Source organism: Cynara cardunculus, assembly GCF_001531365.2.
Source record: "Cynara cardunculus var. scolymus isolate 2C chromosome LG 11, CcrdV1, whole genome shotgun sequence".
Taxonomy (NCBI): Eukaryota; Viridiplantae; Streptophyta; class Magnoliopsida; order Asterales; family Asteraceae; genus Cynara; species Cynara cardunculus.
In genome coordinates this window covers 12,812,788-12,826,070 of record NC_037538.1, presented here as the reverse complement: position 1 = coordinate 12,826,070, position 13,283 = coordinate 12,812,788, and the positions used below count along the sequence as shown (strand labels likewise).

The 13,283-nt window shown below is 33.6% G+C and overlaps 1 pseudogene; it reads left to right on the top strand.

Annotated features, from left to right (window-relative positions):
* Nucleotides 1-9,286: 9,286 nt before the first annotated feature.
* On the top strand, nucleotides 9,287-10,687 carry LOC112521755 (annotated as a pseudogene).
* The last annotated feature ends 2,596 nt before the right edge of the window (nucleotides 10,688-13,283 follow it).

Here is a 13,283-nt window from a genome sequence, read left to right as displayed (position 1 = left end):
GTTGTCTCTGAATGAATTTCAAAACAAGTTCATCAGCGATCACTGAACAAGCTCAGTGTATGATCGCTGGAACTGAAATTACAGATACATAAATACATCGAAAGGAAAAAGGGATTATCAACAAATCAATGAGAGAGAGGATCAACACCACATTTCCACTCGAATAACTATACACAATGGTCACCAAGTTTCACTCACACGCACTTGTGACTCTTCACACTGGCTAGACAATTGTCTTTCCCTTGTGTAGTATGAAACATATTCAAGTGCACAACGTTCACTTTTACTATGTTTTCTCGTAACATAAAACATACACTTGCAACGAAAAACTTGCTAACAAATGCAAGCTTTAACTAATCACACGAATTAATTTGCCGAGTGACAAATTTAAACATAACTCCACACTTTCTATATTACTCGAAAAGCTTCTTATGTCCATTTTATCTACTTATTTCAATGCATCATCTCCACCTCCTCCAGCATGAAATACTGATCACTCATCATCACCTATTCAAATTTTCAACGTGGCCAAACACTGTAATCTCACTAACACACCTGCAAGATTAAGTCTAGCCAAACGATTTCGTCACAATTATCAATCAAGATAGGTAACTATTCCTCCATCCATCATCACGAAAAAAAAATACTTGATGCTCCTTAATACCACGCACCTCTAGGTCTCCAAATGGAGTTAATTGAACCACTAGTATTCCTCTAAACACTACCCTCGACACCAACCATACACCAATATAATTGAAATAAAATCATGTTACGACTTCATTTTTTTCTCGAATTAGATGATGGACGAAATCATAAATACCAAATTCACTTAAACTATCCCCACACGGGAGCTCCTCAACATCAACCTCACATTACATCATTGACAACAATCACCGAATTCTTTCCCCTCATCTTAAGTTTAGGCTATCAGCAACGTAGTTCACTTAAACTAAGGCTCTGATACTAATTGTAACAGCCCAGATTCCAAAAAATATAATAGTAATGATACACCAACAAAATAAACCCTTTAAGGATCCTTCACACAATTCTCCCAAGATCTCTACAAGAATTTACGGCGGAAACAAATAAATCTAACGGAAGCTAAGATTCTTACCACAGAGTATAGGTAGGAGTACATTACGGCAGAATTAGTCACTCGGGCAAACCAAGTTAACAACCCTCCTCCAAGAAGAATTGTCTAAACTACCGAGCTTCTAACAAAAGCATAAAATTTATCCACTACTAGCAGACTGACAACTGAAATCACTTCCAACTCATGGTTCACAACTTACCATATCTCGTGTTAGCAATCCCAACAAGATACACACCTTAAAATATTTTAGTTTTGAAAACGAGGATTAGATCGAAAGATCTAGTGAATTCCTTGTAAACCACCATATCAAAACAAATCACACGTTTTAACATCTTTCCATAAAAAGACATGCTAATAATGAATGCAGACTCAAAAGACCACATTCCCACTCAAATAACTATACACAATGGTCACCAAGTTTCAGTCATGCACACTTTGTGACTTCTCACACTGACTACACACTTTTGTGCGACATGAAACATATTCAATTGCACAAAAGTGAGTTCTTATCTTTAATAGTGGCAAAATTGAAAATTAAACCAAAAATCCAAGAATATGACCAAATGCTTTGTGCAGTGAATATAAGAGATTAACAAAATTCCCAAAAGGAAGGAGATCGATTATTGGGAAAAGCTATCATAGAGAAGGTAGAGTCCAGAAAAAAGAAAGGGGAAGAAGAAAGAAGAGAATAACCTAATGTAAGAATCGTATCTCTTGGAATGGATTGCGTCTCTTTAGGGTTATTTTTCTATTTTCTTTTTAGTTTTGATCTAAACTTCCGCTTTCTAAACGCTTTAGAAAAGGAAAATATTGCCTTTAGCTTTGTAATGTTGCCACGTCATACCTGCAGGTTTTCCTTTAATATATATAGATTAGATAGATTAAATTTGTCTTAGTAGGTTTTAAATATATATATATATATAGGGTTGGGTTCACGTGAGACCAAAGGTTTTTCGTGAGACCGTAAGACCAATTTATGTTCATTGATCAAATTTATAAACTAATGATCTAATGGTCTAAAGTTGCAAGGTGACAATTTTGTAATTATGGAGAAGTCTCGTGGCGTTTATGAATGTTCAGATCTGACGATTGTAAATCTAATCCAAGGGTTGAGAATTGGTCTTATGGGTCTCACGAAAAACCATTGGTCTCACATGATCCCAAATATATATATATATATATATATATATAGAGAGAGAGAGAGAGAGAGAGAGTATATTTCAAATCCAACTATGTCCATTTATACAACTAATGCAACCCAATTAATTGAGATATTTATGGAAATAGAGAGTTCATTGATTATGATTTGAATATTTATGAAAGATGAATAAAGTTTATTAATTATGATCAATACTTTATATTAGGAAATAATCAAAACTTCTATGAAATCACATATTCATCAAATTAAATGGACGGTTGAAATTGGGTTGTATTGCTTATACAAATGTAAATAGTTATATAATAACCAACATATATATATATATATATATATATAAACGTAGGGGCGCGATCAAATGGAAACCACTCAATTTATAAAAACCGTAAAAACCTCATTCCACCAATCATAATTTTTTATTTTGTTCATTTTTTTGTAATTATGAGAGGTTGATTAATCATTTTTATTGTGGAGGATGTTAATCATGGATATTATCATTTTTATTATTTTAATTTAAGAGAAATACATGAAATAATTTCATTAAAATTTCATTAAGTAGTATATGAAACAATTTCATAACCATATATGAAACAATTTCATCAAAAAAAGTATTATATGAAACAATTTCACAAGATTAAACAATTTCATGAAAAAAATTCATTAGATTAAGACGGATGAGAGTAGTTTTTACGGTTTTTACAAATTGGAGTGGTTTTCATTTGATCGCTCCTCTATAAACGTAATTGGTTTTCGCAAGGTCACACTATCTAGAGATTGTAAAACTTTTATATATAATTACCTTTCTATCTATATAAAATATTTATGTCAATCTGTCATGAAATATTGATTCTTAGGGGTCGTTTATCCAATTGTTTATCCGGTAAACGTTTACCGATAGAAGTCAACATTATGATTTATTTTGATGCGTAAGTTTTTAGTATATCAAAACATATCGAATGCAACAATTTAGTGGGTAAGCGCTTACATGGGTAAGAGTTGTCATCCTCACTTACCGGCCGGGTAAGACTCTCCATCATTCTTATCACTCTTACCCGGTAAGATTCTTGACCCTTCTCATGTTCATCCAATGAGGAAATTTATCCGATAAGTACTTATCAAATAAATGTTTAGTAAACGACACCTTAATCATTATTATTTAAGTTATATATCTTGATTTCATAGGTATATATTTGGAATTGAATTATGGTAGGTTGGTTAGTAAAAATAATGTCAAAATTATTAAAATAAAAGAACATATATGTTTTACATGGCTCTTTAATTACAACGATAGTGATTTTTCTATGTTTTTTTTTTTACCGAAAGCAGTGACATTTTATACGATTTTGGGAAGAAAAAAAAAAGAAAAAGTATAAAAAAACCAATTGAATTTTAGCGTTTGGAATGATTAAGTTTTTGGATAATTTTTTAGAACAAATAAGTTATTGGATATTTCAAAACTTGCTAAATAACTCATTGGACTTTCGAAAACCTCTTAGATGCATCCTTATGACCTAAAAAAACTGGTTAATGTGATAAAATAATGAAAACAATCTGAAAAAAAGCCAATGGACTTTCAGATTTTGAATGGTTAAGTTTCTAAATATTTTTGAACCAAAAAAGTACTTAAATTTATAAAATAAAACAAACATATCAAAAAAGTACTTACATTTAAAAAAAATTACTGATAAATTTATTTTAATTAAAAATAAAATATATTACGTTGGTGATTTTTCAAATTAAAGAAATAAAAAATAATTTGATTAAGTTACTGATAAATTAACGATAAAATTTAACTAAATACATAATTAATTAAAATTCGTCGCTAATACGTCAGTTTGAGTTTGTTTTATTGGAAATTAGTGGTATTTTTTTAAACAAAACTATTCTACATTTTTTAAAATGTGGTGATTTTTTTTAAAAAAAAATTAATGGATACCTCAATTGAGTTTTTGCTAAGATTGTGCTAATCAATATATCATTCATATTTATATAAATATTATCTTGTTACCAAACTTATCTATTAATATTAAACTAGTTGTCTACCCGCGCAATGCGGCGGGATGTAAAAAATTCATTAAGAGGTCATTTATCAAACACTTACCCGGTAAGCACTTACCGGTAAAATGTAACACTTATCGTTTATTTACAGTGTGAGATTCTAGTCCATCAAAATAGTATCATATGCAATAATTTACCCGGTAAGTGTTTACCGTGGTAAGAATCATCGCCTTCACTTACCGAGTAAGACTCTTAGTCCTTGTCTCGCTCTTACCGGGTAAGATTTTTGGTTCTTACTATGTTCATCCGGTAAAATAATGCGACTTTATGTTCACTTACCCGAGTTTGATCATTCTAATATGAAGAGTGATCACCTCCAGCAATCAAGAGAATGATACCTATGAATTTGATCATTCTAATGTAGGATCAATAGAAGCAGAATATGCAGAATGATACCTATGAATTTGATCATTCTAATGTAGGATCAATAGAAGCAGAATATGCAAAAGGGTGCAAATTTGCACATAAAGCATTGTTAATACATATTATTGTACAATGCCAACCAACGCACAACATATGAACAATTGAGCCAATATTTATGTGCACTTTGAACCAGCAATCAAGGAAGAAGCTTTCAATTATCACATTGAAAACACTTTGAAATGGTGGCAATAGACAATAACTCACCTCACCTTGAGTTATTGTTTCTCACAGTTTTCGCATTACCAAAAGCTTCTAAGACAGGATTGGACTACAACATATAAGACATATGAACAGTTTAAGTGGTCTCAATAAGATTAAATGTGTCATCAAAGACATCAAATCAAGAATCAAAATCATCTCCGTTCTTAAAAGTTCCCGAGGATGACCAAATGTGATGAGTGATCACCTCCAGGACCTTCTGTTCGACACTCCTTCCCTCTGAAGCTGCTCTACCTCCCATGTAAGCAAGATATCGCATCAGCTGTTTTGTACTTTCAATCTTACCAGCTCCACTCTCTCCACTAAAAGCAAAAAAAGAACTTGCTCCTCAGAAATATATATATATATATATATATATAGGCATGTTAATTTACTGGCACTATGTGCAAGAGCATTACATAATACATACATCATGCATTCAACATGCTTATATCATGAAAGAAATATTTAAACTCCACCACCAAATAAAAAATAAAATGAACCCACTTAGCAACCTAAATTCTATTAARAAGTTTAAAGTAGTCCTARATGCCAAAGAATGCCTCACCATAGCTTAATATATAAAATATTAGTTAGTGTTTAAAGTAGTCCAAGTGGAACCTCGTTGCACTTCACTATAAAATACATCATGTGTCTAAAAGCAAAGAAAGAACTTGCTGCTCAACTAACATCATCATCCACAGGTTCAATCTAACTAATGCAGTTGCTCCTTGCAAGTGGGGATGTGGTAAAGACAAGAAAAGCATGTACATTTTCTCTTCTAAGATAGGAGTAATCTTMTGAATATTGTTTCTATAACGTCTAAATMCTTTGTYAACTTTGGTTTTCTTGAACTTTTTCTATTTTGTAAGAAGTGTATGCATATGAAAGTTACTTTATCTCAGAACCAAACTAACTGAAAGTAGGACCGAATAAGATTTATAGCACAAAAGAAAGCAAATTGTTAATATGCTAGCTTTAGTTTAATCAAWTAATGATATGCAATGATAATATACACATCATAGAAGCAAATCATTAACATGCTAGCTTTCTTAATCAATGAACGACATACAATACTAATACACACACCATAAAACTAAGCCACATGAGTTATGCTGGCAGCAAATAAATAGCAATACCTACACCCTTTTTCCCATAACTCCATTTTGTGGAATACTTCTATTAATAAAAAGGRGSCCATTTAGTGTAAAATAAATATAGTTACAAGGCTATTGCTCAAAGTTACATGGATCACTAATCCTTACAATTMTAGAAAATAAATTATAACCCGTGGAACCAACTTAAATAAAAAGCTAACACTCCATTGAAAATTCAAGCAAATTAWAGGGTAATTCATGTTCTTATGCAGTACATCATTAAATTGAACTTATAAGTATTGATCTTCTATAACTGAGAAAACAAGAAGGATCTTGCAAACCTTCTTTGGGGACATCCATTGGTCAATGCAKCTCAAAGCATGGTCAACTGATTTCTTCACTACCYCAATCTGTAAAGAGTATTAAATAAATCAATTCAGGCAAAAGCATACGGCTGACTCTATCATCAACCCTTAATTAAAAACTTACTTGCAATATCCCAAATCAGTCCATTTTTKACCTTAACTGACAGACAGACCCTCGTTACTATATTAGGTTTCAACTTCAAAAATAAGTTAGGTTTCAACTTCAATAAATAGGGTTTCCAAACTTCCTTTAGAAAAGCTGCTAYTTCCATCAAACCTTACAAGTGCTACAAATAAAATAACATTGGTACTGAAGTTCATCAAAAATTCATACCAAATTTGCATATAAATAATCAGCTTTTATAACCAGAAACGAATCATGATCTTCCATTGGAAGAGAGGGCTTAAAAATGTTATCTCAACCATATATGGTCATTTGATGCATTGTCAGCTTTCATTTGATACATCAACTACTAGGTGGGCTAGAGCCTCATGCCACCTCATGGGAAAAAAATTACTTGCTACAATGATCATACCCTGCTGACTCTCTCCTGATTTATTCCTGATAAAATTGACTCTCTCCAAGTACCACTTCTATTTCAAAAGTAAATGGGAGAACAACAGAGATACAATTTTTCTCTCTTTGATAAGTCAATGAATAGCAKATCTAATATAAAGCAAACACAGGGAAGTATTTGCAAACCCTTTACCAAGATAAAAATACATACCTTCCTAAACAAAATACCAATTACAAAGAAGTATTCGGCGCTGAAAGACCGGTCAACACCAAAAACTCTCATTGGAAAGATTTGATCGAACACTTAGGTCTTCATCAAAATGGTGACAAAGAAATTAAAGGCAAGAAATCTAAAAAATCAAACACAGAAGTAGTAGAATCAAATAAATTTAACACATTTAGCCGAATCCAAGAATCGAGCAAACCCGGACATGAGAGATTAAGTGGAGAATTCGAGAAATCCGGAGATGATAAATTTCAAACCCAGAGATGATAAATTTGTACAGGAGAAGTAGAAATCGAGCGGAGATTTCAAACCTGATATTAAATGTACTTGTGGAGATGGAGTAATCAAGCAAACATGGAGTGATATGTTGAGGATTTACACCAAACCGTTGTATTGCTTCAAGCCCTCAAACCCAAAACAAAGGGGAAAAAATTAAACCCTAAAACCCAAAGCAACCTTGAATAAAATCAAGAAGCAATTCTCAACATTTAAGAATCGTACCAGGGGCGAAGAGTGAAGAGATGCAGAGACAGAGCGAGAGATGCAAAGCGAGAGCGAGAGATGCAGGGCGATTGAGGGAGAACTTTGAAGAGAACCGGAGGTTGGGCGATGGAGTGAATCATTTATAAGTCGCCTAAGGTAGAGAGAACCAGATATTGTGTTGGGAAGAGGAGAGCATGCGATAGTATGGGCAGAGTTGTGTTGGGAAGAGGAGAGCGTGCGATATTGAGCATGCGAGGAGAGTAGTGGAGAGCATGCGCAGAGTAGTGGAGAGCATTAAAGGGTGGTACTGTATAGATTATGTATAAAGATGTTGTACATTTTTAAGGAATGTTGGGAGAGGGGATGGGTGTAAAGGAAGGAAGGGTATTTTGGGTATTAAAAAAATTAAGACTTTAAGACTTTGAGTATAAATGTTTAATAAGATAGTATAGATAATTACCAAACATAACTATTATAAATTCTAATGACCATAATACCCTTATACATAAAAAAAAAACAAATAGATTTATGTGAATGGTTGTAATTAGTTTGTAAGGAAATTGAAACGGTTTATATTTGATCGCACATCTCTCTCTCTTCTCTCTCTCTCTCTCTCTCTCTATATATATATATATATATAATATACATACATAAAAAAATATTGTCCCCTTCATATTTCAGATCCACCGACAAACTCCTACCAGGTCATTATCCCCTTGTGATAACCACCGACAAATAACCATCCCATCGCCACCGGAGAAACCATCATCTCAACCTCCATGGCCCTAAAAAAAATTCTCCATGAATCCTTCCCCTCCCCATCTTCTTTGGTTAGGGTTGGTAGTGGGTAAGAGTAAACCCATTACACGTTATGTTTGGACTCGTTGGATAAATGCGTGGATGAACAAAATTTTATCCATTACCCACTTACCGAAATTTTAGTGGGTAGGGTATGCATAAACGATTTTTCCTTATCCATTAAAATATGATTGAATTTTTTGGTGTAATTTGTTTTGCTCGAATTTTGTTTAATTTTTGTCTTTTTCAAATAAAAAATAGGGACGGTGAGATTTTTTAATTGTTGTTTTACAAGTTTTATATTGTTGTTAAAACATTTTACTGTGATTATATTTAGAGTAATATTAAAATGTTTACTATAACAAATTAGATATAAAATAATTGTTGTATTTATGAATTTATGTTTAACATATATGTTTGAGGTTTAATAATATTATTTATAGTTCAAAATAAAATTTTGTTTTACTATTTATCTACTACCCGTTTATGGGTAATGTATGATATGGATAATAGGTTTATGAGATGGATAATTACTTGTTTCCTTGTAATTTTTAAAATCTTAAACTAGATGTAAGTTGGATTGTCTCATATGATTAAATTAAAGTTTTTTAGACATGTAATTATAGACTTTGATATTAGATAAATAAAATTGATAAAAAGCAATAAACAATACTATAAAATAAACGATTAATCAAATTTTTATATATTTGTTTCTCGATATAATTAATTAATACCTTTTCGAAGATTTAATGCTATATTCTTTTTGAATTTTATTAAATACTAAAAGAAATCTGTGTATTATAAATATGTGGATATATGGATAGAGAAGAGACGTCAATTGGTCGGTGTCTTCAACTGTGACTCAGTCAATAATGGAAGCTCACATAGCCATTTTCCCGAGTCTAGGGATGGGTCACCTTATTCCACTCACTGGGTTAGCTCATCGTTTTCTCCACCTCCTCCATCGTCGAGTCTTTATCACCTTCATCATTCCCACCGCCGCCGGATCACCCAAAACGACATTCTCAATGCCATGCCAGAGAACGTAACTTCCATATTCCAACCTCCTGTAGATCTAAACGACCTTCCACAAGATGCTGCCATGGAGACTCGGATATCACTCACTTTGACTCGCTCATTACCCGCTCTACGTAAAACTCTTGCCGAGTTAACTCGTGACTCGACTCGAAAACCACCCTCAGCTTTGGTTGTTGACGTTTTTGGCCCTCCTAGTTTTGAAATTGCCAAAGAATTTGATATTTCAGCATATATTTTCTCTACGGTTTCAGCTATGGCACTGGTTAGCATCCTCCATGTTCCTCTTCTAGATTAGATGTATGCTTGTGAGTATAGGAATTTAGATGAACCGCTAAGGTTTGCAGGATGTGTTCCGGTTCAAGGAACCGATTTGTCTGAATCACTTCTCGATAAAAAGAACAAGGTGTATAAAGACACGGTTGAGTTGTCCAAGATGTTTAATTTGCCAAAGGGTATACTGGTTAACAGCTTTGTTGAACTAGAACCAGGTGCATTTAAAGCCATGGAAGAAGGTGAGTGGTGTAACGTGTAAACCGGATGTTTTCCCGGTTGGACCGTTGATACGTACAGGTTCAGAACAACAAACCCACGACGGGTTTGAATGCTTGAAGTGGTGGGACAAGCATCCGGTCGGGTCGGTTTTGTTTGTTTCATTTGGAAGTGGTGGCATAGTGTCCCAAAAACAACTCAACGAACTTGCATTCGGGTTGGAGCAAAGTGGTCAAAGATTTCTTTGGGTCATAAAATGCCCAAACGAAAAGGCAAATGCAAGTTACTTAAGTGCAGAAACCATGTTGACCCGTTTACGATTTTACCCAATATGGGTTTTTGGATCGGGTCACGAAGCAGGGTAGGGTCTGGTTGTGTCAACTTGGGCCCCTCAGGTTGAGATCCTGGGTCACGGCTCAACCGGAGGGTTCTTGACACATTGTGGGTGGAACTCCATTCTCGAAAGCATCACAAATGGAGTTGTGATGATTGCATGGCCGCTTTTCGCAGAACAAAAAATGAATGTTGTGAATTTGACGGATGGTTTTGGTGTTGGTTGTCGGGTGAAAATGGGTGAAAACGGAGTGGTGGGAAAAGATGAAATCAACAAGTGTATTAGAAGTTTGATGGAAGGAGAAGATGGGTGTAAGATGAGGGTGAAAATGGCACAACCGAAAGAGGGTGCTACGATGGCGTTGAGCCAAGATAGTTCTTCAACCAGGTCACTTACATGGCTAAAAAATTAGATTTTTAGGTATATAATGTTAAATGAGAGGTCGATTAATATTGCATGTTTTATTTAATTGTTGCCATTTAATAAAAACTATTATATGTTTAATACAAAAAATGATTAATTTGTTAGAATTATAAAAATATGTGAAACCCAAGTCTTTGAGAGAATGTTTCAACGTAGAGAATTTAGTTTTAATATCATGTAAATATATATATATATATATATATATATATATAGAGAGAGAGAGAGAGAGAGAGTTTGTTTCAAATACAACCCGTTGCATTTGTACAACCAATGCAACCCAATAAATTGAGATATTTATAGAAATGATGAGAATTCATTTACTATGATGTGAATATTTATGAAAAATGAATATGGTTCATTAATTATGATCAATACTTTATATTAGAAAACAATCAAAACTTCTATGAAATCACATATTAATCAAATGAAATGAACGGTTGAGATTGAGATGTATTGGTTGCACAAATGTCAAGGGTTGTATAATAACCAACCTCTCTCTCTCTCTCTCTCTATATATATATATATATCTATATATAGTTGGTTTTACGTGAGAACAAGGGTTTTTCGTGAGACCCATAAGACTAATTTATGTTAATTGATCAACTTTATAAGCTAATGATCTAATGATCTAAAGTTGTACAGTGGCAATTTTGTGATTATTGAGAAGTCTCGTGACGTTTATAAATGTTCAGATTGTCAGATTGTAGATTTAATCCAAGGGTTGAGAATGGATCTCACGGGTCTCACGAAAAACCCTTGGTCTTACATGATCCCAAGTCTATATATTTATACTATCTTATAATGCATTTGGCTAAAACTCTTAAACTCTTAAAAACAACTTCTATTGCTTTAGGTACAACTTACTAAAGCATACTATCCTAAACCCCCAATCCCATTTTTTATCGCAACCCTAATCTCAATCCCATTTTATCGCCCCTAACCCAATTCGATGAAATAGTTTAATTCCCAATCCCATTTTTATCACAACCCTAATCCCAATCCCATTTTATCTCCCCCTAACCCAATTCGATGAAATCGTTTAATTCGATTGAGATGATATCGACTCTGCTTATCCCTAAACCTAATCCCATTTTTATCACCCCTAACCCAATTCGATGAAATCATTTAATTCGACTGAGATGATATCGACTAGAGATGCATATATATTTGACATGTTCTTCAATCAATCAGTGTCAATCCAGAATCTAGAGGAGGTATTCGTTCGTAATCGCAGCGGCCGGAAAAGATTACAGTTTACAGGTTCATGTTCGTTTTCTATTCTGTTTAATTTAATTCCTGTACTCGAGGTGCTGTTTCATACATTTTGCTGACTTTAAGCAGTTGGTTCTTTGTGATTTCATGGTTACTTGGCTTCTRTATAAAGATTTAAACCATTTTGATTTCATGGTTACTTGTGATTTCATGGTTACTTGGTTCTGTTTCATACTGTGGAAGTTTTTGATTAGTGGATCARTTGGCTTCTGTATAAAGATTTAATCGCACCCCTCTTTTTTTGTCCACTTTCCACCTCAATCCAGAGCAAGAAAAGTTGTTGCTTTTCAAACCATTTTGATGCAAAAACGCACTTTTCAAAGACAGACAATTCTGTTTAAGACAGGAGCTAAGCATCAATCAGACTCCACTTAAATCGCTGACTGTTTTTCCTCTATATTGCACAGTGGTATCAGTCTGATTGTTTTAGCTGTTGATTGTAAAAGTATATAACTGTGTTAGTTTTTGGTCTTAATTGCTCAAGACAGCTATTTCACAGTTATTTGCACAAGAGTTTTTTAAAGCATTGCAAGGTTTGGGTTTGGATACAGATATTAGGCTGTGTTTTTCAGATTTTGGTCATACCTTGAATGGATATTTGAAGCTTATATGTCGTTAAATGATTATGTGCTATAATGCACACAGTACCCTTGTGTCTGTTGTAATGCATGTATTTTTTTGTGTAATTAAGGACCACCATGCACCTCCCCCCCAAGAGTGATATGAAAAAATGACCTCTTCCTAGAACCACCTGCTGTAGCCTACAGAGCATAAAACATTTATTAACGACCAGGTAAACATTATTGTTGTATCACGCCAAGACATTTTCTTTCCTCCTGGTGGATTACTTTTTTTCTCTTTTTCCTAATGGGTGTTCATATTGCAAACCTGAAACTAAAGACTTCTTTCTGGAGGATTTATTAAACYTGGCCATTCTGAGTTGAAGATTAAGGTGAGTTAAGATTAGTTGAATAAAAGTGAAAAWGATTGCATCACAATGRTTAAGCCTTCATGATACCGCATATAACCAGTCCATTTATGGGGCAGGGTGTTAAGACCTAAGCAATGATTCTAGACAAAGAGATTCTTTCTTGATTGCTCTATATATGTTTTGATCAACATACTAAGCTACTGCCTACTCAGCCAAGTTGATTTAGCAGGTATTCCAAATAGTAACTTACCTCCTCTGAGTGCTCAATTGAATAATCACATTTGCATTTGTTATCCAAGTTATGAAATTATGTGTACTCGATCAGATAATGTGACATACTCTTTTGCCATTTAGAAAGTCTAATGTGAGCACCTTTCTATCC